Genomic DNA, 24,124 nt, shown 5'->3' on the forward strand with positions numbered 1-24,124 from the left:
CAAGAAGGAGAATGTATGGAAAAGAATGATTAAAATGCTGGATCATGAAATATAAGGTGGATAAGGGATGAAAGAAAAATTTAGTAAAAATGAAATGGATGTTAGATCAGTAGATTGAAAGTTCCAAGTAGTCATACAACTATTGGAGTCAGGAGTCTAGAAGAAGTAAACTAGAAAGACAGGAAGTAGAGGCCAGGAAAGTCAGATGCTTGCAATTGAAATTATGGGGAAAGAGTACAATTACTGTCAGAATCACAAATATTTTAGTTTCAGGCCATAGAGTCTCTGCCACAACTGCTTGACTCTGTCCTTGTAGCTGGGAAGCAGCTCCAGACAATAGATAAACTAGTGGGTGTGGGTATAGTCCAGTAAAATGTACTTATTTAAAAAATACCATATACAAGGTTTCAGGATCCAAGATTAATATGAAAATTAGTAAAAGTCAATTGCTTTCCTATATAGCCGCAAAGAACAAGTGGAATTTGCAATTAAAAACAAATATCACTTATATTGGCACCCCCAAATGGAATACCTAGAATAAATCTAATGAAATATGTGTAAGGTCTATATGAGGAAGAGTAGAAATCTCTGATAAAAGAAATCATGGAAGGATTATAAATGGAGTGATATTCATGTTCATGGATAGAAAGGCAATATTGTCAAAATGTCAGTTCTTCTCAACCTGATCTACAGATTCAATGCAATCCCAATGAAAACCTCAGCAAGTTATTTTGCGGGTATCAACAATCTGATTTTAAGATTTACATGGAGGAGCAAAGGACTCAAAATAGCCAGCACAATATTGAAGGAGAAATACAAATTTAGAAGACAGACACATTACAACCTCAAGATTTATTAAGCTACACTAATTAAGACAGTGTGATATTGGCAAAAAAAAAAATAGATCAATGGGACAGAATGAAGAAGCCAGAAGGATATCTACATAAACATAGTCAACTGACCTTTGACAAAGAAACAAAGGAAATACAATAAAGCAAAGATAGTCCTTTCAACAAATGTTGCTAGAGCAACCGGACATCCTATGCAAAAATTTTAATCTAGACACAGACCTTACTTCATTCACAAAAATTAACTCAAAATGAATCACAGACCTAAATATAAAACACAAAACTATAAAACTCTTAGAGGTTAACATAAGAGAAAACCTACCTGAACTTGGGTTTGGTGATGACGTTTTTAGATACTACTCCAAAGGCATAATCCATGAAAGAAATAACTGATAAGCCAGACTTTATTAAAAATAAAAACTTCTGTGTGAAAGGCAATGTCAAGAGAATGTGAAGAATACTACAGCCTGAGAGAAAATGTTTACAAAAGGCATATCTGTTAAAAGACTTTATCCAAAATATGCACAATACTCTTACTACTCAGCAATATGAAAACAAGCAACCCTAGTAAAAAATGGACTAAAGACCTGAGCAGAGTAGAATCAACATCATTAAAATGTCCATACTACCCAAAGCAATCTATAAATTCAACACAATCCCTATTAAAATACCAACGGCATACTTCAAAGACCTAGAACAAACTCTCTAAAAATTCATCTGGAACAAAAAAAAAAGACCCCGAATAGCTGCAGCAATTTTGAGAAAGAACAAAGTTGGAGGGATCACAATACCAGATATCAAGCTATACTACAAAGCCACTGTCCTCAAAACTGCCTGGTACTGGCACAAGAACAGACATATAGACCAATGGAACAAAACAGAGAACCCAGAAATCGACCCAAGCCATTATGCTCAGTTAATGTTTGACAAAGGAGGCAAGAGTATACAATGGAGTCAAGACAGTCTCTTTAATAAATGGAATTGGGAAAATTGGACAGATACATGCAAAAAAATGAAACTAGACCACCAACTGACACCACGTACAAAAATAAACTCAAAATGGATAAAGGACTTAAACGTAAGACGGGACACCATAAAAATCTTAGAAGAAGCCATAGGCAGCAAAATGCCAGACATTTGTCGTAGCAATATCTTTACCGACACAACTCGTAGGGCAATGGAAACTAAGGAGAAAATAAACAAATGGGACTACATCAAAATAAAAAGCTTCTGCACAGCAAAAGAAACCATCAACAAAACTACAAGAAACCCCACTGCGTGGGAGAAAATATTTGCCAATGTTATCTCAATAAGGGTTTAATCTCCAACATTTACAGGGATCTCATGCAACTTAACAAAAGGAAGATAAACAATCCAATCAAAAATGGGCAAAGGACCTAAATAGACACTTTTCCAAAGAGGACATACGGAAGGCTGAGAAATATATGAAAACATGCTCAAACTCATGAATCATCTGATAGATACAAATCAAAACAACAGTGAGGTACCATCTCACACCTGTCAGAATGGCTATCATCAACAAATCAACAAACAACAAGGGCTGGAGAAAAAGGAACCCTCGTACACTGCTGATGGGAATGCAAACTGGTGCAGCCACTGTGGAGAACAGTATGGAGTTTCCTCAAAAAATTAAAATTGAAACTTCCATTTGAACCAGTAATCCCACTTCTAGGAATATATCCCAAGTAAACAAACAATGAGCCCGGAGTTCAAGTGTTCCAGGCATGAAGGGGAGTGACTCTGGTGTTTGTAAGTGACTACACAATGTGTGATACAATACCTTTGTGTTGTTGTTGTTTTAATAACACGGAAAGTTACAAGTGTCCTGAATATCTGAATTTGAGTATTGTTCAAATGACACACAAAGACAAAAGGTATTTTGTTAAGAATTAAAGGATTATGAAAGTACAGCCAATAATTCAAATTTATCTTAAAGGAAATGCTGAGTAGTTATGAATTATTTGCCCATATCAGATCAGACAGCCTCTATCTGTGGCATTGATGTCCATGATATCAAATGCACTAATTAATCTTGGTAAACTGATGTCAGACTTGTTTGGGAACATGCTGTTTTGGATGCATTCAATTCAGTGTTAATGCTTAATAACCTACTTACATGATTATTTTTCCTCTTTGCATTTCATATTGATTTCATTTTTATTTGGTTAAATTTAAAGATCTGCTATGTAAAATATTTTTTAAAACCACAGGTAAACGAGCCTCCTGTCTGTGTTAGGTACTATGCTTGCATCTCTGTACTCCATCAGAATCCGGTTGATTGGCTGACAGTGTATGTCTCTTTTTACAGCTTCTGATTTGCAGAAATGTGCCTTCTTCCTAAACTGATGTCAGCTACAGCTGGTTAGGTACTATGAGGGCAGGGAAAGGACAAGAGCTACTGAGAGGGGTTTTTGTTTCCAAATGATTACTCATAACCATAGATTGTAACATTAAGATGCCTGAGATTGTAGATTAATCTTTTTACCAACTTGAATTCTTTTGTCCACCCATTGCTATTTTACTATTTAAAGTTCTTGATATTCTTTGCCAGAATCACATCACAATGTCTCAAAATTATGGCTTTGGTAAATTACTTGCCAGAATTTAAGTGAAAGCAATTTATAAATAAATATATAGTGGCTTTCTTTTATTTCTCACTTAGATGTCTTTACTTTTACTAAATTTACTTAAACCATTTTAACCTTTCAGACAAAGTCTAGGAGTTTTTACTTTTTTAAATATATATTTTTAATACTCAGCTGACCTGATTTAGCAAAAGGACATCACCATTTTTCCCCCAAATACATCTGTTCAAAATCAGAAGAAAAAAGAGTAAAGCTTTCATTTTTTTTCCTTTTCATCATATATATATTTTTTATTTTAAGGGGTTTGGCAATTATAATATAATAGGTGATTCAAAAAGGTGTTAAATTCCAAAATTTCATAAGCCAAATCCACAATGTACAAAATGCTGTCAACTTTATTAATAAAAAGGGTCACAATATCAAAATAATCATTGCTTTTTCCTCATTCATATTCAAATCTACCTAATTGAGTACCTCTCCCATCAATACAATAATGGACTGTCCTGGGCTTTAGAGGAAGATGCTTCTCTCCCATTGCGGGAGGGGAGGTTCTTGGAGGAGGTCTGCAGGGCCCTTCCTGTGGATAGCCACATGTAATTCTTTGGGTTCTCCTGTGGCCAGTATATTGACCAGGTGTCTGGCTAAGAATTCAAAAGCTTTCAAGAGTTCTTTTCCTTTTTGGAATTCAGATTTTTTTTTGGTAGATGTGGTTAATTAAAAAATTCTTTTACCATTTAAATGATCTGTTTCTTATTACATAGTAAGAGGGATCTAACTATTCATGTACGTTAATTTGAGAATGAACATGACATAATAGGGGGAGGTACACTTGCTCTTATTTTGTACAAAGGACCATTTTTGCTGCTATTTTATACAAAGGAATGTACTCATTTTAATCTTCATAGTTGAAACAGGATATTAAGAAAGAAAACCCCACCTATATGGTGTGTGTGTGTGTATATGTGTATATGTGTGTGTGCATGCATATGTGTGTGTACAAGGACTTCACACTCATCACAGACATAAATTTGTTGATTACAATGGTAAGCCTTCATGTCTGTTCTTGAAGAATAATAGAATGACTGCTACGCAGAGGTTTTTAATGATATCTATAGTTATTTGAAATAAAACTACTTAATGGACTAAAAATCTATGGTAAATATGAGTGGCACATCACTTCTTGCAAGTGTGTTATAAAAGTGGTTTAATACCTAATTTATTTCACATCTGTCTTCATTCTATATTTGTTAGACGTAGATTAATAAAAAATTGATTTTAATTTGGTAAGTAAACTTAAAGTCCCTACCTCATCACTAGCTGTGGTTGCTGGTGTGCAACTCAGGGACATCTGCCTCACAGTGTCTCTTTAACTGGGACTGGACACAGGAGGTGGGGAGGTTGGGGTTTGAACTAAGGGAAACAGGCTACTGCAGCCCAACATTTTCCAATGTCTGTTCCACCAAATAGAAGTTGCTGGAGAAATTCATAGTTGTTTTATAAGAGAAGAGTAGTCGTTGGGTTAAATTTTAACTCAATTTACCTTGCATAGTGGATGACAGAGGACAAGCATGCTCATTGTTTCAATTACTTATTATACAGAAAATGGATATGTTAAAGTAACTATATATATTATGTGTTTGGTAGGCCTTGAACTTAAGATTGCGTTTCTAAAAGGTACATTACATTCTAAGAATGTTTGTGTGATGTGTGTGTTAGTATAAGTATTATAGTATTTAGTATTCATGGACTAATTGCTGCGAATGATTTTGTATATTATACAATACAGAATCTGTAAAGGAGAAAGCAGAATGATTAGAGTCACACCTACATCTCTCCTTTTTATTTGAGGATGCTATCTTCCTCTGGTATTTTATGTAGGGTGGAGCAAAAGTATATTTACAGTTGTTCCTATGGAAAATAGTTCAATAATCTCTCTCTATATAAAAGCCTAAGCGACTGTTATGACAGAATGACCAGAATGACTGGAACGACTGGTTGACCAGTTGCTATGATGTGCACTGACCACCAGGGAGCAGACACTCAACGCAGGAACTCCCACAGCCAACCCCCCACGGCCCCTCCGCCCCATAGGCCAGACCGAGGGATACCACCTGTGCATGAATTCGTGCACCAGGCCTCTAGTTTATAAATAATAATATGGGGGGTAGAGGAATTGAGCAAAAAAGAAAGAAAAAAACTCATGGACATAGAAAACAGTGTGATGATTCCCAGGGGGAAGGAGGTAGAGAGACATGGAGGAAGGTCTCGGGGAATACATGGTAATAGACAAATACTTGACTTGGGATGGTAAGCACACAATACAGTATACAGATGATGTGTTATAGAATTGTGCACCTGAAACTTGTATAATTTTGTTAACCAGTGTCACCCCAATAAATGTACACTCACAACTATAAACCTACTTTGCCCCACCCTGTATATTAAGGTAAAGCCAGGTAGCTTTGTACTCTTGGTTAGACAGGAAGTTACTTGGAGAACTAGGAAGATGGCTATATTTACTTTTTTATTTAAACTCAAAGCACTGTGCTAGGTGCTAAGATGGCAAAAGATACAACGAAGTATGATAAGAACTTTACTGTGGAGCAAGTCTCATATAACATTTGGAAACTGAGCTAATATTATAACACTTTTGCAGATTTGTAATAAAATTAGCATATTAAAAGTTCTGACAAGCTTTGAGGGAAATATATCTGTTTAACTTTGTAGAAGACACAATTTTACAAGGATTCTTACTTTGTACAACTATTAATTTATCCAGCCAACTTTATTTGATGGAATCAACTTTGGGAAATGTTAGGCTACAGTCACCTCTTTACTTTAAACTCAGTTTACTTACCAAGTTTAAACCAAAGCTTTCATTACTTTGTCTCAGATTTCTGATTAAAACTCTAACTATACAATTTGAGACATTTATCAGATATACAGATGAGATATACAGATATACAGATGTTGTAAGTTCCCATCTTCCCTCCCAAGTACTGAGAATATTCACAATGACCTTGTAGGGCCACCAGGCTGCCATGATAAGCCATTAGAGATTTGGAGGAAGACAAGGCATTTCAGAACCCCAATATAAAGATGCAGGTGCAAATTCACAACATGGCCTAAATGTGCAAATTCACAAAGTGGCCTAAATCTCTAACTTGCCCAGCTCTGAGGATCACAATTTAGAATTTTTATTTGGTGATCTTTTTGTCAAGCTGACTTGCAAAATAGCAAACATTTTTTATTCAGCAAAAAAATATTTAAAACAGCTTTCACTCTTGGTGGTAGAGTGCTTGTTATCTCCTATCCAAATTCTCTTAACTGATCTCAGTGTTTCTTTGGTGCACCTATACCCAGAGAGATTTTAGAAAACAATTTAGATTCATATCCTCACCTAGCTTCCCATTTCAGAGAAAAATAGCCAACATCCTCATCATGTTCAACAGGGCCCTGTACATCCTAAAATATTCATCCCATTTCATTTTCTACCTTTCTCCTCCTTATCCTCTTTTATTCAGTCACACTGACCTTCTTGCTTCATTTCTCCCCCAATAAAATGTTCTTCCTCCATGGCTAACTTCCTTCTTTCTTTAAAGTCATTGATCAAATATCAGTTTCTCAATAAGACCTACAGTGGTCAACTATTTAAATTTGCAACTCCCTCAAGAACTTTCAGTCCTTCTTATCCCCCTTGACTTTTGCCCAGAACATATATCATTTTCTAAAATACTGCATATTTTATTTATTATGTCTATCTTTTATCATAGAATTTAAATTCACAGAGGCCAAGGGTGTTTGTTTGGTTGTTTGGAGGTTTCTATCTTTTGTTCAATGTTGTATCCTGAGTACCTGGGACATTGCTGACATACAACAAGTGGCTAATAAATATTTGTTGGCCAAATAAGTGAATACATGGATAAAAGAATAAAAATAAAATATTTCCCACTTGTTTGATAAAAACATTAATCAAATGAGACCTTTTTTTGTTAAACAAATCTAGTGGTTTACAAGATAGAAAAATCCAGCTTTAATTGAGCTAATTGTTTCATTGGTTTCTCTTTAGACCAGCGGTTCTCAACCTGTGGGTAGCGACCCCTTTGGGGGTCGAAAGACCCTTTCACAGGGGTCGCCTAAGACCATCGGAAAACACATATTAATTACATATTGTTTTTGTGATTAATCACTATGCTTTAATTATGTTCAATTTGTAACAATGACATTGGGGGTCACCACAACATGAGGAACTCTATTAAAGGTTCGCGGCGTTAGGAAGGTTGAGAACCACTGCTTTAGACACATAGCAAAGCTTTGAAATGATCACAATGTAAGTTGTTGTGTAGTTAAAACATTGTTTTGGTACTCATGGCTGTTTTTGAGTTGTGTTCTTTAATCTTATGCCAATACTTGACATCTAGATAAATGCAGTAGGATCCTGAAACCAATATTCTTCCTTTTTGACTTGGACAGAATATGTTGTATTAGCTTGCATTAGTGATAATGAAAGACAAAATTTCAAAAGACAGTAGGAGACACGTTTCATACAAGTGGAGATCATAGAAGTTTTCATAATATATGTTTTCTCGAATCCCCTCCCCCAACCCCCCTCAGGTGTTTGTAAAACAGCAGAGAGAAAATGTTCTCTCTGCCTGTGATGGCAGGTTATCCATGGGGGCAAGGGTAGGGGAGGCAGGCTCCAGGTGTAAATCATGTTTTCTCAGAGGAAGATTAGAGAACTCCCAGCAACTGTGGGGTGAAGGAAGTTAGAAAGCTGGCAAGTCTGAAAAAAATATGCACCTCCGTGTGACAGATCTGCACAGCTATGTCCACAACTGATAATCCTTCTCTAGGAACAAGCCAGTTGCTTTCTAGAGCCCAGGCAGGGGTCCTAATATAGGGAGAAATTAGAAATGCCAGTCTTATTTAGAAGTTTTCTAATTTACTTTACTTTTGTCCCTTTCAGTGATACCTCTTTACTTCCTTCATTGATTGGGTGATAACAAATTTTGGTCTTCCTTATGTAAAACAGCAAACCTAAATTCTAATTAAAAACAATTTTTACATATTGACTTATTTCTTGCTTTTGCATTTAAAAATGTTTTAATAACCAAGAAGATAACTCAAGAGAAGCCCAAGTTGCATCTTCCCTGGCATACTGAAGATGTAATTTCCTATATTTCTAATCATTTAGTCCAATTCTGGCTCATCAACTACCCTAATAGTATTTTTCTTTGCAACATATATATTTTTTTAAATCTTGAGAAAACGGACATATTTATTCAACTGTAAATGTCTGAAAGCTATAATTATATATTTTAATCTGTAAGTTAATTTTAAAATATTAATTAAAAGTGCTCTTCTAAAAGCAAAAAAAATTGTATTAGTGTTTTAAATGTTTCCTTGAGTTTTTATATATTTTTGCATAATTTCTACATTGGGAATAATTACATAATCAAAAATATCCCAGATAAGAATTAAATATTACACTATTTATAATTATAATTAACATTTTCTTATTTCACGCTATTCTCTCAACTTGTGGGCCAGTAATTTATTTTGTATTTCTACTTAGAGCTTCTTATTACATTTGCCCTGCTCTCTATTATTTCTTATTTTGAAATACTATAATATTTCCTTATACACTATTATGCATATATTATAAAGATAATTATTGCTAAAAATTCAGAAAATTCATAAATTCAGAAACTTAGAAATTCAGAAAATATATAAAATGTAGTATAAAAAATAAATATTCAATAATTTCCCAATACTAAGATGACCATAATTTACATTTTGTACATATACTAGAACTTTCTCCAAATATTTATAATATAACTAGAGGCCCGGTGTACAAAAATTTGTGCACTCGGGGGGGGGGGGAGGTCCTTCAGCCCGGCCTGTGCCCTCTCGCAGTCTGGGACCCCTCGGGGGATGACCACCTGCTGGCTTAGGCCTGCTCCCTGGGGGATTGGGCCTAAGCTGGCAATCAGACATCCATCTGGCAGCCCAGCAGCCCTCAGGGATGTCCACTTGCCAGTGGGGAGCAGACCTAAGCTGCAGTCGGACATCCTTAATGCTGCTTAGGAGGCAGGAGAGGCTCCCACCACCACCACTGTACTGGCAGCCATCAGCTTGGCTTGTGGCTGAGCAGAGCTCCCCCATGTGGGAGCGCACTGACCACCAGAGGGCAGCTCCTGCATTGAGCATCTGCCCCCTGGTGGTCAGTGTGTGTCATAGTGACCAGCCATTCCCAGTCTTTCTGCTGTTAGGGTCAGTTTGCATATTACCCTTTTACTATATAGGATAGAGGCCTGGTGCATGGGTGGGGGCCGGCTGGTTTGCCCTGAAGGCTGTCCCAGATCAGGGTGGGGGTCCTGCTTGGGTGCCTGGCCAGCCTGGGTGAGGGGCTGATGGCTGTTTTGAGCTGGTCACACCCCCTTCAGGGTGGGGGTCCCCACTGGGGTGCCTGGCAAGTCTGGGTGAGAGGCTGAGGGCCATTTTCAGGCTGGCCGGCGACTGAAGCTCCCAGCCTCTCCTTTTTTTCTTTTTTTTTTTTATTCTGGGATTTATTTACCTTTTATAATTGAAACTCTGTTGCCTTCACTGGCGCTCCCAGCTCTGAGGCCACGGCTGGCTGAAAGCAGGTATCTAGCTTCTATAATTGAAACTTTGTTGCTTTTGGAGCTGTTGCTTTTGGGCTCAGAGCCGGGCTGCAGCAGGCGGGGAACCTTGGCTTCCTCCATCACTGGAGCAAGCAAACCTCCTGCTCGCTTCAGCTGCGTGGCTGCCAGCCGCCATCTTTGTTGGCAGTTAATTTGCATATCTTGCTGATTAGCCAATGGGAAGCGTAATGGAGGTACAGTTAATTACCTTTTTTGTCTTTTATTAGATAGGATTGTTTATAGACACATCTTCATGAAAATAATGGGGGCATAATTTGCATTGTTTAAATATATAGTATGTGCAGCCATTGAATAAGTGTACCAGGAATTACTTAATTTATTATTGATGAATATTAGGTTATCTTCAATCTTTCATTGCAATGGACATCCCTCTACTCACACCTTTTATATTTGTACTAGGGGCCCAGTGCATGAATTTGTGCATCTTGAAAGGAACTGTGGGTCACGAAGCTGCGGTGGGCACAAGGGCAGGTCTCAGCCCATCCTCCACTCTCCCTCCTGGCCCCTCCCGCTGTGGCCCTCGGTCCCCTGTCTGCTGGCAGCCCCACTCCCGCCGCCACCACTCCCATGCGCTGATGGCACTGGCCCTGCTCACACCCTCTGATGGTGAGGAGCAATTGGGGTCAGCGCCAGCAGCGGGTGCGAGCGGCTGCTGCTGCCCCTATTGCCCCTCAGGAGAAGGAGGAGGTGGAGAAGCTCTCAGGGGTGATTGGGGCAGGCAGCTGCCTCTCGCAGCTACTGATGGCACCAAGTGATCAGGACTGGAGCCGGGTGCCTGCAGCAGGTGCGAGTGGCAGCTGCCAGCCTGGATTGCCCCTCAGGAGCAGAAGGAGGTGGAGGAGCCCTGAGGGGCAATCGGGGCCGGTGCCGGCAGCAGGTGAGAGCACCAGGCAGGGACCCGCAGTGCATGGGAGCAATGAATTTTCAGTTACCACCAGAGGCTCGCCCCGATGACAGCGAGCAGAACCCTGCCTTGGTCTGGTGCTTCACTCACCTGCTCGACCATTCCTTCATGGCCGACACCCACCATGTTCTGCACATGCTCCCTGGTGGTCAGCGCATGTCATAGTGACTGGTTATTTGGTTGTTTGGTTGTTCTGCCGTTCAGTCTTTTTGCATGTTAGAGTTTTATATATATAGATAATAATTCCTAGTGTTTGATATTGAATTTGAACATATCCTATATAATAAAGAGCTAATATGCAAATGATTGTCATGCCTTGTGCCCTCTCGCCCTCGTGCCCTCACGCCCTTGCGCTGGGGCCAGGGAACCTGAGGTTGGGCCCCCTGACCTGGCACTGGGGCGGGGGGACCTGAAGCCATGCCCCCCCACCCCAGTGCCGGGGCTGGGGGACCTGAGGCTGGGCCGGGGGACCTGAGGACGTGCCACCTGCCCCAGTGCTGGGATGGGGGCCCTGAGACTGTGCTGGGGTACCTGAGGCTGCTCACCCCACCTGGTGGGGCTTGACAAGGGACCTAAGGCTGCACCCCCTGCCTGACAAGACTTGATGGGGGTCCTGAGGCTGCACCTCCTGCCCTACAGGGCTTGACAGGGTTGGAGCCGGCCGGGTCTGTGTCTCGCGTGATTTTGAGGCGTGCACAGGTGGCGGGGACTTAACTCTGGGTCCCACGGCCCTCCCCAGACTCTGACAAAAGGGAGATTTTCATATACATTTTACTAATTTTCTTTCATCTCTGACACTTTTGTTATAGAGAAAGGGCAAATAGCAATATAAAATATTTCCTCTAATTAATTCCCTTTTAATGTGCACAGATTTCTTGCACCAGACTACTAGTATAGTATAAAGCAATCTAATACATTTATATAGTTTTTTTACATTTTCTCCCATAAAAGTGATGATTTCCTTTTTATGTTCAAAATTTACTGTATTTATATATGTGAATAATGGTCCAGATGGAAGGAATCAGGATTATTAGACTAATAATTGAAATGTCTAATTCACTGTTAAGCACTGTACTGCATTTTCCTGCTGCCCAGTTTGTAGTGATCAGAGAAAGAAACCTAATTCAGATATAGTTAAATTCCATTGCTATGTGCCTTGCCACTCTGCTGAATTCATTATTGGTCAAGTTATTTTTGTTCCCAGAGCATATGTTATTTTGTACATCTTTCAGAAAGCTTATAGTATGGTTGTTTTCCTCTCTGGAAATTTAAGCAATTTCCTGTCATTTTGCAGTAAAATTTAACTAGAAATGCAATAAACTGCTATGAGGAAAACCAAAAAGAAATTCATAGCATATATTCCAACACTGCTTACAACATGTTATGAATAAAAGGAAGTAGGAGCTATCTAAATTCAATCCATGGTCTGCAACAAATTAGCCATCAAGAAGGGACTAGTCACTTGCTAAGTTTCATTTGCCCTGTCAACTTTTAAGGTCATGTGTGGATCATAGGAGATAAAATATATTGATAGTTTTTGGATAATGTCAAGAGCAACTTTATACTGAGTATGTCAGTGAGGGTCCTAGTATCAAGGAGAATCTCCATTTGATAGTTTCACTTGAAGAGAATTTAATTAAATTACTCTTAATAGAGGTATGTATAGGCTAGATGAAAGAAGCAAAAAAAAAACAACTAATGGAGGCTGTAAGAAACTAACAACAGCATGAGAGCATTACAACAATATCAATCAGGATTGACTAGGTGCGTGATCCTAATAGTCTCTTCCCTGAATCAATATCACCTGTTAGAAGTGCAAATTCTCAGGTTTTACAACCTAGACCCACCGAATCAGAACCTCTGGCTGTGGGACTAACAAACAGCCTAGCAGAATCTGATAGAAGCTGAAAATTATGCTATGGTAATAAATAACTCCAAACAAATAAATCCAAACACATTTGTGTTTAGCTCATGCTACATGTCCATTTTGGACATGTTTACTGTAGTCAGTTGCAGCTCTTCTTGTTATCTTCCTTCTAAGACCTAGGCTGATGATGCAACTCCTGTTGACAATATTGTGTGTGAACACAGCAGAGGGAAATGAGAACTTTGTGGAGGCTGGTTGAGAAGTCATTTTAGTCTTTATTGGCCAAAGTTGGTCATGTGGTGCAGGCCCAACATTAACATGCAAGGATGTGTATTTCATCTACAATTAAGTGCCTGAATATGGATGGAAAATAATGCCATCCATTATCGCTCCCAGGCCCCCCAAAAAGTAAAGGAAGGAGACAGAGTAACTGGAGGCCAAGACAATTTGGAGCAATGGAAGAGAAGTGGGCTACCCAGCACGAGAGGAAATATGGGGTGGGTGGGTATAGCCATTGCTAAAAAGAGACACACAAACGGAGGCCTCCACACTCCTTCTGTGCCTGCACCAGTCAGTCTACTGTGGTACAGAATAGGGCAGAAACGTGTAGAGCCTGGATGGGGGAGTGGTGGTGATTACCAATGCACAAGTTATTATCATCCGTGGCTTGGTTTACGTGCTGTCTAGTTGTCTGGGTCCTTGTGTCCTTTCTTTAGTCCGAGGACATGAGAATTGACTGTGCAGGAAAGTTTGTATTTTTATATTTATATCTCACTTTATAAAGGCTTGAGTCCTGTTGAGCTAATTACAATTTTAATTATTGTGAATTCAATCAGTGTTTGTTTCTTAATCACCATAGTTTGTTTGGTACCATTGTCATCAATATCAGACGATTTTGCCTGAATAAATGTGGATGAAAATGAGTAAGAGAGAGTACACAATTCCTAAAGCAAAGATTGCCTCTACAAAATAAAGAATGGTGACGTGAAAAGGTCTTCAGCTGAGAGTCAGGAGCCTTAATTCTCACCCTTGGTCTGCTGTAGGCAGACTGTATAACTGTGGGGGGAAAAAACCCACTCAGTTTATGCATCAATAAAAAGAAGTGTGTTTGAGATACCCTCTAGAGTTCTTTTTAGTAACATAATAAAATGTTTTAATGTCCCTTTTGCTTTTCTATTGGATGGATATCAACTAAAGCAGAGGCAAGACAGAGCTGGCTACCATAATCACCATTTTTCAGCAACAAAGTCTCTGTCATACAATGACCCTTGTTAACTTATCTTTTAAAGTTTCAGTACTAGAAAATGGAGTGGACATTGTTAGTTTCAAGGAAATATTTGTTGCTTTGGAGATTGGCAATAGGCTTCTCTTGGAAACTGCAAGATAGAATAAAGCACAATAACCCTATGAGGTTTGTTTTTCAATCTCTTTACTAAAGAACATAAGTGTCAGAGAAATTAGGTACATGTATATTGAATTAGTTTGTACAGCTAGTGTAAAGCAATGCCAGGATTTGTGTGGTCTCGGGCAAGTTATTTAATCTTTTGGAGCCTCAGTTTACTCATCTTTAAAACCAGGACTATAATACAAATAGCAGAGCGATTTTGAAACCAGTAGGAGAGATGTAATATGCATGCTCCTCAGTGAAGCATCTGGCATATAGCAGGTTTCTTGTAAATATTATTTGTTCCTCTTACCTTCTTCTGTTTATCCAAAGCTTCTACCCCACTGCTTTGTGTATAACAGGTGCTTAATACATAACTGTTGCTTGCTTGATGGAACCTTGCATATCTGAGTTTGCTATAGCCATTTATTAATCGCTATAGAAGAACATCCTGGTTGAGGTATTTGTGATATTCTTAGTAACTTTGATTTCTGTTGTCCATGATGATTAAGAGTCCAGGAGTCCAGGTTTGAATCTTGACTTTGATAGTTATTAGCTAAGCGATCTTAGTTTCCTCATATGGAAAATGAGTACAAAAATTAATGATGGCAGTGATAATTTTCTCATAGAGTTTATGTGTGTGTAAAGATTGAAGAAATGAATACTTGTAAACACTTAAAATAATTCCTGCACACAGTCAGCACTAAAATATCATTAGCTTTTATTATTCTTCAGTCTCACATTGTTTGATAAATGCCTCTCTCCCAAGTGTGCGCGTGTACACACACACACACACACACACACACACACACACACACACACACACATTCTTTAAAAACCTCAAATGATATTTTTCCTAAGAGTGAACCCTGGAAGAACAATACCAGTATGTGTAAGCTTCCAAATGACACCTTATAAATGGGCACCAAAAATTCTCTTAAGCAAAATAGAGGGAACCAAATGCCAAACACCAATTAAATAATCTGAAGGGTAAAGCACTAACTGACACAACCAGGCGACGGAGAGTGAAGGCCAAGATAGCTTTTCCGGCTGTGCTCTCTGGTGCCCTTTTCCCCTCAGAACGGGGTGAGTTAGGGTGGAGTGTCATCCTTAACTTTGAATTTTGCTGCTTTTGTCAGTTTGTGTCACAACCTTAACATTATTTAAATGTACCTTTTTATATTTAATATTCATATTCAGGTGTTCAAGCCATAATTTCTGTTAGTAAAAGTGACATTTTTTAAAGTTCATTATTTTTTCCACATAGAAATCTCAGACATTAAAAAAAAACAGACATTAAATAATAGAACAGAAGTGTCTTCAGGCTAACAGCCACCCCTTTCAGTTGTCATTTTAGTACTTGAATACTTGGAAGAAATAAGTTTGATAACACCTGAGTCACTTAGCTTTGTGATTAGAAACCCGGCAGTCAGAGCTACACGTCTCAGGCAGCCCTTCACATTCAGGGGAGAGCTTATATAAACTGTGTTGCTTTGACTTTTTTTGCTTGACATTTTCAAGCCAAAATGCACTATATGAAATGTCCATTAAATTTGCCAAGGATGATAATCTAGAATGTGGCAACAATGATATGGCATCTATCTGTGAGGTTTATGTAAAGTACTCAACTGAACTCTTCAAATTAATTCACTTGCACAAAGCTAAATGAGTAATTCTCATTGCAGAGGGAGAGAGAATAGAAACGAGACTTGTTGAAATGTACCATGAGAAGAAATACAAAAAAATAACCCAACTTATTATGAGGGATAGGAGAAGGTCTTTCTGGTCAGATTTTATTGCATACATATAACATCAACTTTGTTTCTTTCTCCTAATATAGCAGATAGTTTTGAAAGCGGTACTTTTGGACTTGTGTCTTGAACATAAGGTGGATATTACCTGTGAAAATAAATTAAGGAAGAAGGGTAATCCAGGTCAAGAGTTTTCAAATATGAAGCTCCTGGTACATGAAGAATTTGTAGGAGGCATTCGGGCATACATATTTTTTAAAGAAACAAAATTTTAGATTCTCAACATGTATTTTTTCTTAAAATTTGTCTGCTTATTAAAATCTCAGGAATATAGATGGATGATTCCAGAATTCATGTTTGTTTGTTTCCTTCCTTAAACAATGTGAGGAGGAATCATTGAATATCCATTAGCAATGTTGTAATTCCAGAGTGGTCATTGTTAGTACTTAAAAGAAAGGCAGAAGACTCAGAATGGTGATTGAGAGAATACAAGATACATCCCAATGTGATGTAAAACACAGAATAATAATTAGTGCCGACTGCTGATGCTGTCCAAGAAGTCAGTGATGTAACAATACGTAGCTTCAACAACAATAACGTTTATAAAACGTTTGTAGTGCATTAAAGTATCCATATTTTTCACATATATTATCTCACTTGTTTTTCCAACATCCCGATAAAGCAAATGGAACATACTGTGTTCTGAAATAACACAAGAGAAAACTATAGCTAGACAGTGGATGCTGCTGGACAAAGTCTATATAACTGTCATATGTGGCAGAATGAACTCAAACACAGGCTTCTGAAAATATCTTAATGTTATTTCTATACTATTACATAACCTTTATGCTCTATCCATGCAAGTCTGTGAAGAGAACTGAATTGGGCCAAAATGAAGTTGGTAAAATTAACTGAGCCATCCAGTATCAAATGTAAGATACAGACTAGATTCCCAAATTTTGAAAGCCAAAATTACTTCCAAAGTGCGACTCAACCATCTAGTAATAATAACATCACTTGTTAGAAATGCAGAATCTCCGGCCACCAACCCAGACTTACTAACTCAGAATTTGAATTTTTAGCAACATCATAGATGATTTAATACAGTTAGAGAAGCACTAGTATAGATGACAAAGCAAACATCTCCATACAGGTAAAATTGTGTTTTGGCATTTACACTGTTTCTGCTAGTGAATGTGTCAAACACCTGCCTTTTAAAATATTTTATTTTATTTTTAAAATATATTTTTTATTGTTGATAGTATTACAGATATCTCCCATTTTCCACCTATACTCCCCTCCTCCCAGCCCTTACCCCACCCCCCAGGTCTTCACTACCCTATTGCCCATGTCCATGAGCTATGCATATCTATAATAATAAAAGCATAATATGCTAATCAGACCAGATGTCCTTTTGGATGACCTTCCGGGTGAAGCTGGGGCTTCGAGGAAAGCCCGGGTCCCAGGTGTCAGAGGGAAGCTGGTGCCCGAGGGAAGCTGGTGCCGGCAGCCGGGGTAAGGAAGGCCTACTCTTGCATGAGGCCTCTAGTAAGTATATAAGTTCTTTGGTTTATCTCTTCTCATCTCCCCAACCCCACATCAAGATATGTCAGTTTGTTCCATGCCTCCATGCTTCTAATGAACAAAATGAATTGACCAACAAAATAAGAGTCAAAACACCTGCCTTAATTAGAACTTCATCTTGTTATCCATAAAAATTCAAAGACAAAAAAGATAGTTTCTCATCAGTTCTCCATAGTGTTAAAGAAAATAGTTTATTCTGTTTGATTCAGTAATTAGCTAATTTAAAAATAATGTTTACCCAATCTAACTGCACAATATCCCAATCCAAAGATTACAAATTAGATATAAACCCTGGGAAGATTGGCTGACTATTAAATATTTGGCTCTTTCAGCATTTGTAAATGATTTATATGGAAAGTTATAAATCATATTTAGAGCTACATGTTATCTGCTTTATTAGAAGCAGAACATGGGCAAATTTTAAAAATGCCCACAAAGAAACAGCCCTAAAGTTCTGATGTCACTGCCCCATGCTTCCAGTACTCATCAGGGTTCCCCCCCATCAAGTTTACAAAAGAAATATTTATAAAGTTGGTGGTGTTTTGTGTAAACTCACTGCACTTTTATGAATTTTAAGTGACAAGTATGTTCTGCCATTAATCGAGTTTTGGATCCATTCATATGACTATGCCAGCACATGCAAAAACCACACGCTCTTTGTTAAACTAAACAGTCCCAAGCATTGTGTGGACTCCTGGCATACTATGGCTAAATATTCAGACACATGCCTATATAGTACTGTATGTTCTGCCAAATAGAGGGAAAACAAAAGAAAAAATTTTATATAAATATACTGGTAAACATTGACTCTGTAAGGAACAGCATAAGCTGCTTTGGAAAAAAATGTAGAGCATAATTCAAAGAATACATTTAAATCCTTTTCCTTAGGAAAATGTATCTAATTTGTTTCTCATGAAAACATGTACTTCGTGGTGGGGAGTTTTTCATTGGCTAAGTTATTTTGGCATATTTATGGTGTAAAGGTGATTGGAATAATATTTGCATTCATTTTTCACTGAAATTTGAAATAAGTGTAAGATATACTCTTTGTAACATAAAATCATTGCCAGTCAGGATATACTCCATTTTAAGAAAGCATAATTTGGTACATGAAAATTCAAAGTGACTAACCTATAAATATGGGAGAATTATTCATATTGCCAAAGGATCCTTCCTTTACCAAGCATCTATCACAGGATATCTTTAAATAACTAGTTTCCTTTTAGGACTTTTAAAAGTACTAGATTTAAATTTTTGATGTTCAAGGAATAGCTAAAAACATATGTGTTATATAAGACATAAGCCTAAATAGATGGTTTTAGAAGTCCTTAATGATCTTGATTTATGCTATGTTATGAATCATTACCAGCCAAAGAAAAGATTGAAAGACTAAGGACCAAGACAATTCGATGTTTCCTCAAATTCTTCCTTCATACACCAAAGAATACACATGAGTTTCTTTGGTTTTCCTTTCTCCTATGATGACTTTTTAAATGGCATTGTATTATGCCTAAATTATTTATGCCAGAGCAGATGCCAACTTTTTAAGGGTTATTTGAAGGGCCGATCTCTTTTCATAAAAATTAATGCTTTGCTCAGCTTTCTCTTCAAACACGTTCTGCACTATTGCACAATTAAATCTCTTTCTGACCAGACTAACTCAACTTCCTCTAGGTCCTCTCATAAACTCCTGGCAGGTGCAGTGAAAGATGTGGTTCCAACTGATAGAGTAGCTTGTATTGGCTGTTGTTAGTTCTATTGGCTTTTCCGTTCTCAGGGGCCTTGGATAGATTATTGGCAGTAATCAGTTACTAATTTCTCATTCATGATTTTGTCCTTTACAAACCATCACCTGTCATGTTAATTTTCATTCCATCTCTATGCATCGAGTCTAGTGGTTCTCTTCATTTTAGAACTTTGGTTAAATTGTACCAGTGTTTATCTTCTAAGAAACCAGACTGACCATACTATTCTACTTTTTAAAGGTCTCCCATGATGTCCCATTTAGTATGGGAATCTCCCACCTGCAGAGAAATGACCCAATGGGCCCAATTGAGTGAGTGGTTCAGGATTCTTAGAATCAAATCTTTTGAATTTATTATATGTATCATACAGTTTGATATAAGCTTCCCCCCCGCCAAAAACAAACAAACAAACAAACAAAAAACAGTGGGAAAAAACAGCCAATAACCTTTTTGTCTAGGCCCAAGTTATATAAGAAAATTGTCATTTATATTCTTATCCTTTCCTTTTTCAAATACTTGTTATAATGTCCATCCCCTTCATTGCACAGCACAGTTTCATTGACTCAATTTAGTTCATCCAGTGCTAATGCCAGGTAATAATGTTTCCTGCTCCATCTAAATGTTTTCTATGACATTATTTTTATGTGGACATAAGATATATCTCCTCATCCATTTCCATAATTTTGCTTCCTATTCCTTACTAATTTCAGTCACTTGGGTCAAGAAAGTATATTCTATCAATTTTATTTGTTATTTCAGCTGGCAGTTCACACAGCATATATTTTGTGTCATTCTGAGCAAGATTGTAAAGCAAAGTGGAGTTAGGCATACCACTAATCACCATAAAAATGAGCTTTTTCTTAATGCTGTCATTTTGAGAATAAATTAATGTTGGCTTGTAATTATGCTGGCCCCTACCCATCATTTGCCCTCATGTACTCTATTCCATAACTGGTCAAAAAGGCTTGTTATTTCTTGATTACACTGGGCCCTTGTAGGACCACATGTGTTTGCACATGCTATTCCTCACGTTTGAAATTCTTTTCCTCTTTTGTTTTAACCAAAAATTTCCTAAGCATGCTTCAGAGCTCAAATGTCCCCTTTAGTGCAATCTTCTAAATCTCTTTGGGCAGAATTATGCTTTCTCCTCTGTGCTGTGGTATTTTAAAATTCACATTAATATTCATTCAGAAATTTTAGTATGACAATATTAAATTCACAATAATATATATAGCAATGGGTAACAGAAAAACCAAGGGCTCTGTCATACTACAATTAGAATAAAAATAAAGAATCAGAAGGAAATTTTGAATATTTTGTTTATCATTTGCAAAGAGTTTTCTCACCTTGGAGAAAGACCAAGAGACATATAACAACACCAGATGTATAATTCAGAGAACTTTATGAGCTAAAATTATTTCAGTTGTGCAGCTATTAAGAAAAATCCAGAAAAAGATGTAAGCTATTGCAGCAAGTGAACCAGCTTATATTCCTACTTGCATTGACAGGCTGCAAACTTCAAACATCACCTTTAACATTTCAACCAATATATTAGATGTTCCTGAGCCAATTTCCTTGCTAGGCAACTCTTTCATTAAGTTACACACAGTTTGGGAACTTGACTCATTAATATTTCACACAGATGTACTATATAAAGGTTCTTGGTATTTACTATTTGCAGACACACAAAAACATACCTTTTCAAGGAACAAAGCACATGCTTTCTCTTAATCTGTTTTCAGGCATCACCATCTAAGTTATTTTGGGGAGAATTCCATTATCTCTAGAAGAAGCATTGGGAAATTTTCAAAAAGAACCGATGGCTTTTAAGATAAATGATTCGCCCATTGAAATTGTATATTGGGATTTTTATCTAACAAAAGGAATTAGAACCCACTTGAAATAGAACTAAGGGAATCTTTCTCTTTGTAGGAGATATTTTTAAGTCTTGGGAACTATCTGACTATTTCAACCAGGAAGCCTTCATGTTGGTCTGAGTCCATTTGTACCTGATTTGCTTAGGTTACAGCAACTAAAGCAGATTCTGCATTATGTAGACACATTTGAACCAGCTACAATTTGTCCTTACAGGGTTGACTGTTATTTCTTAGTTTGTTAAATGTATTTCCCAAAGTATTTTGCTTGAACGAGCAGCTCACAATCTATATTTTCAGGACAAGTTTGTAAGGAATATATTATTTAATTTTTTTTATAATAATTTTTTCAGGTGGTCTGTGCAAGTTTCTTACTCTTGTGTCGGGTGCCAAAATATTTCAAAAAGGGAGCTTATTTCTGCCATGTGTGATTTCTGATGTGTGATTTCTTTGGATGTCATTTCTCATTGCTTGTGAGACAGTTGTGTGTGTGTGTGTGGTTTTTTTAAAAATTTCTTGATGTCTGTTGCATCCAAAGGAAATCTGTATTTTGCTTTCTGTAAGAAAAGAGCAACTGGGTGGCATCGGAAAAACTTCCACCCACTAACATGGAAAAATATTCAGTTTGCCCCATTACATCGAAGTGGGAGCCTTTAAAGGGCAGCACACCCAGTTAAAGAAGATGTATTTCCATCTGTGATCAATAGCACGGAAAGAACAGCTCCTCTCTGAGCTCTAGCCAGAGCAAAATTGCCTGGGTAGTTCCTGGACCGTGGACACTCCACAAGTTCCTAAGGCTCAGCAGCCATGGGGAGCCATCCCTGAGTCCAAGGGGGAGACTGTTCTTTCTGTGAGGTCCATGGAATATGACTTTTCACTACCCCCCAGAGCTGCGGGACAGCTTTTAGAGACTGTATTTTCTATATTGACTACATAATAAGCAAGAGATAAATAGGTCCCAGAAAGCATTAGAGTAGGGCTGGCATGACAAATGTTTTCTCATTTCCTTCTTCTCTTCCATTCTTCTTTACAGAGAAATAATTTGGCATCCGGATTGGGAGAATATGTTTCCCATAAAAGAACCAAAGCCTCTAGTTCTCTTTAGTCAAATGGAATCTGTTTTATCCTGGACCAGACACATCTTGATACCTGAATATTTTCATTTTCTGAGACATTTAAGGGTCTATAAAAAATTAAAATGCAATAAAAGTCTAATAATGAGGTTTCTTTGCGAAGCTATATATAATCTCCCACTTTTTAATAGGAAAGTCCCTAAAAATTCTGAGATCTCTATTTGGTATTATCTATCAGCTTTTTATTTCCTTTCTTCTTTCCTTCTTTCCTTCCTTCTCCTCTTCCTTCTTTTATTCCCTTCCTTCCTTCCTTCCTTCTCCTCTTCCTTTCTTCTTTCTTTCTCCCTTTCTCCTCTATTTTTCCTTTTCTCCTGATGAAGGGAACAGAGTTAGTCATAAAAGGCTTTTATTCATTTGAACATAATTTCTTTCTGTGATGAATGAACTAATTTTAATGGGTACACATAATTAAATCTGAATTTCTTCAGTTGGCCTAGGAAATGCAATTCAACAAATGACACACAAAAAAAGAAAAAATATTTTTGTTACCTCTGTATTATATCAATTTTTGAGTTAATTCTGAGTTCTTAAGAAAAGATTTTCCTCCCTGGGTGCTGGCCTTTGGGGCTGATGACAGTGTTGTCTCTCTTAAACAACTGGACCTAATCACATTGTTCTGTGTGTCTATGAAGTTTTTTCTCCTCTTAATCCCTTCACCATTTAAGTGAATTTTAACAAACATTCAAAGAACTAATGCTTATCCTTTTCAAACTATTCCGAATATTTTAAGATGAGAGAAGGCTTTCAGGTTCATTTTACAAGGCCAGCAGCATCCTAATTCCAAAACTAGATAAAGACACTACAAAGAGAAAAATTATAGGCTGATATCCCTGATTAACATAGATGCTAAAATCATCAAAAAATATTAACAAAATGTATTCAGCAAAAATTTAAAAGATCGTGCACCATGATCAAGTGGGATTTATTTTGGGGATGTAAGGTTAGTACAATATTTGCAAATCAATAAATATGATACATCACGTAAGCAAAATAAAGGATAAAAATCACATGATCATATTAATAGATGTAGAAAAGCATTTGGTAAAATTCAGCACCAATTTATGATAAAAACTCTCAGCCAGTGGGAATAGAGGAAACATACCTCAACATAATAAAGTCCATATATGACAAACCCACAGCCAACACCATACTTAATGGGCAAAAACTAGAAGTATTTTCCTTAAGATCAGGAATAGGACAGGGAGGTCTGTTTTCACCACTCTTATTCAGCATAATACTGGGAGTCCTAGCCACAGCAATCAGACAGGAAGAAATAAAAGGCATCTAAATTGGAGGGAAAGAAGTAAAATTGTCATTATTTGCAGATGACATGATACTGTATATAGAGGACCCTAAAGATTCTACCGAAAAACTACTAAAGCTGATAAACAAATTCACTAAAGTATCAGGATACAAAATAAATATCCAGAAGTTAATTGCATTTCCATATACCAATAATGTTCCTTAAGTCTTAAGAAGTCTTAAGGATAATAAAAACAAGGACACTTCAAACTGGATTCAATATGAGGTGTGACTCCTTCGGGTCTTGTGTGCATGATGAAGAGCACTGTTTCTTTTACCACCTCTCTGAGAAGACTTCAGGTTATCCACAGGCTGAGTCGTGTCAGCCCTCTGCACACATCTAATGCCTCCCAATGGGAGACAACTCTTTCTCAACTCAAATATAAGATCAAGTCCTCAATTTCTGATCCCAAATCATCTTCATTTCAGGATATTGACTC

The sequence above is a fragment of the Myotis lucifugus genome, unplaced genomic scaffold (assembly GCF_000147115.1).
Source record: "Myotis lucifugus unplaced genomic scaffold, Myoluc2.0 scaffold_89, whole genome shotgun sequence".
Lineage (NCBI taxonomy): Eukaryota > Metazoa > Chordata > Mammalia > Chiroptera > Vespertilionidae > Myotis > Myotis lucifugus.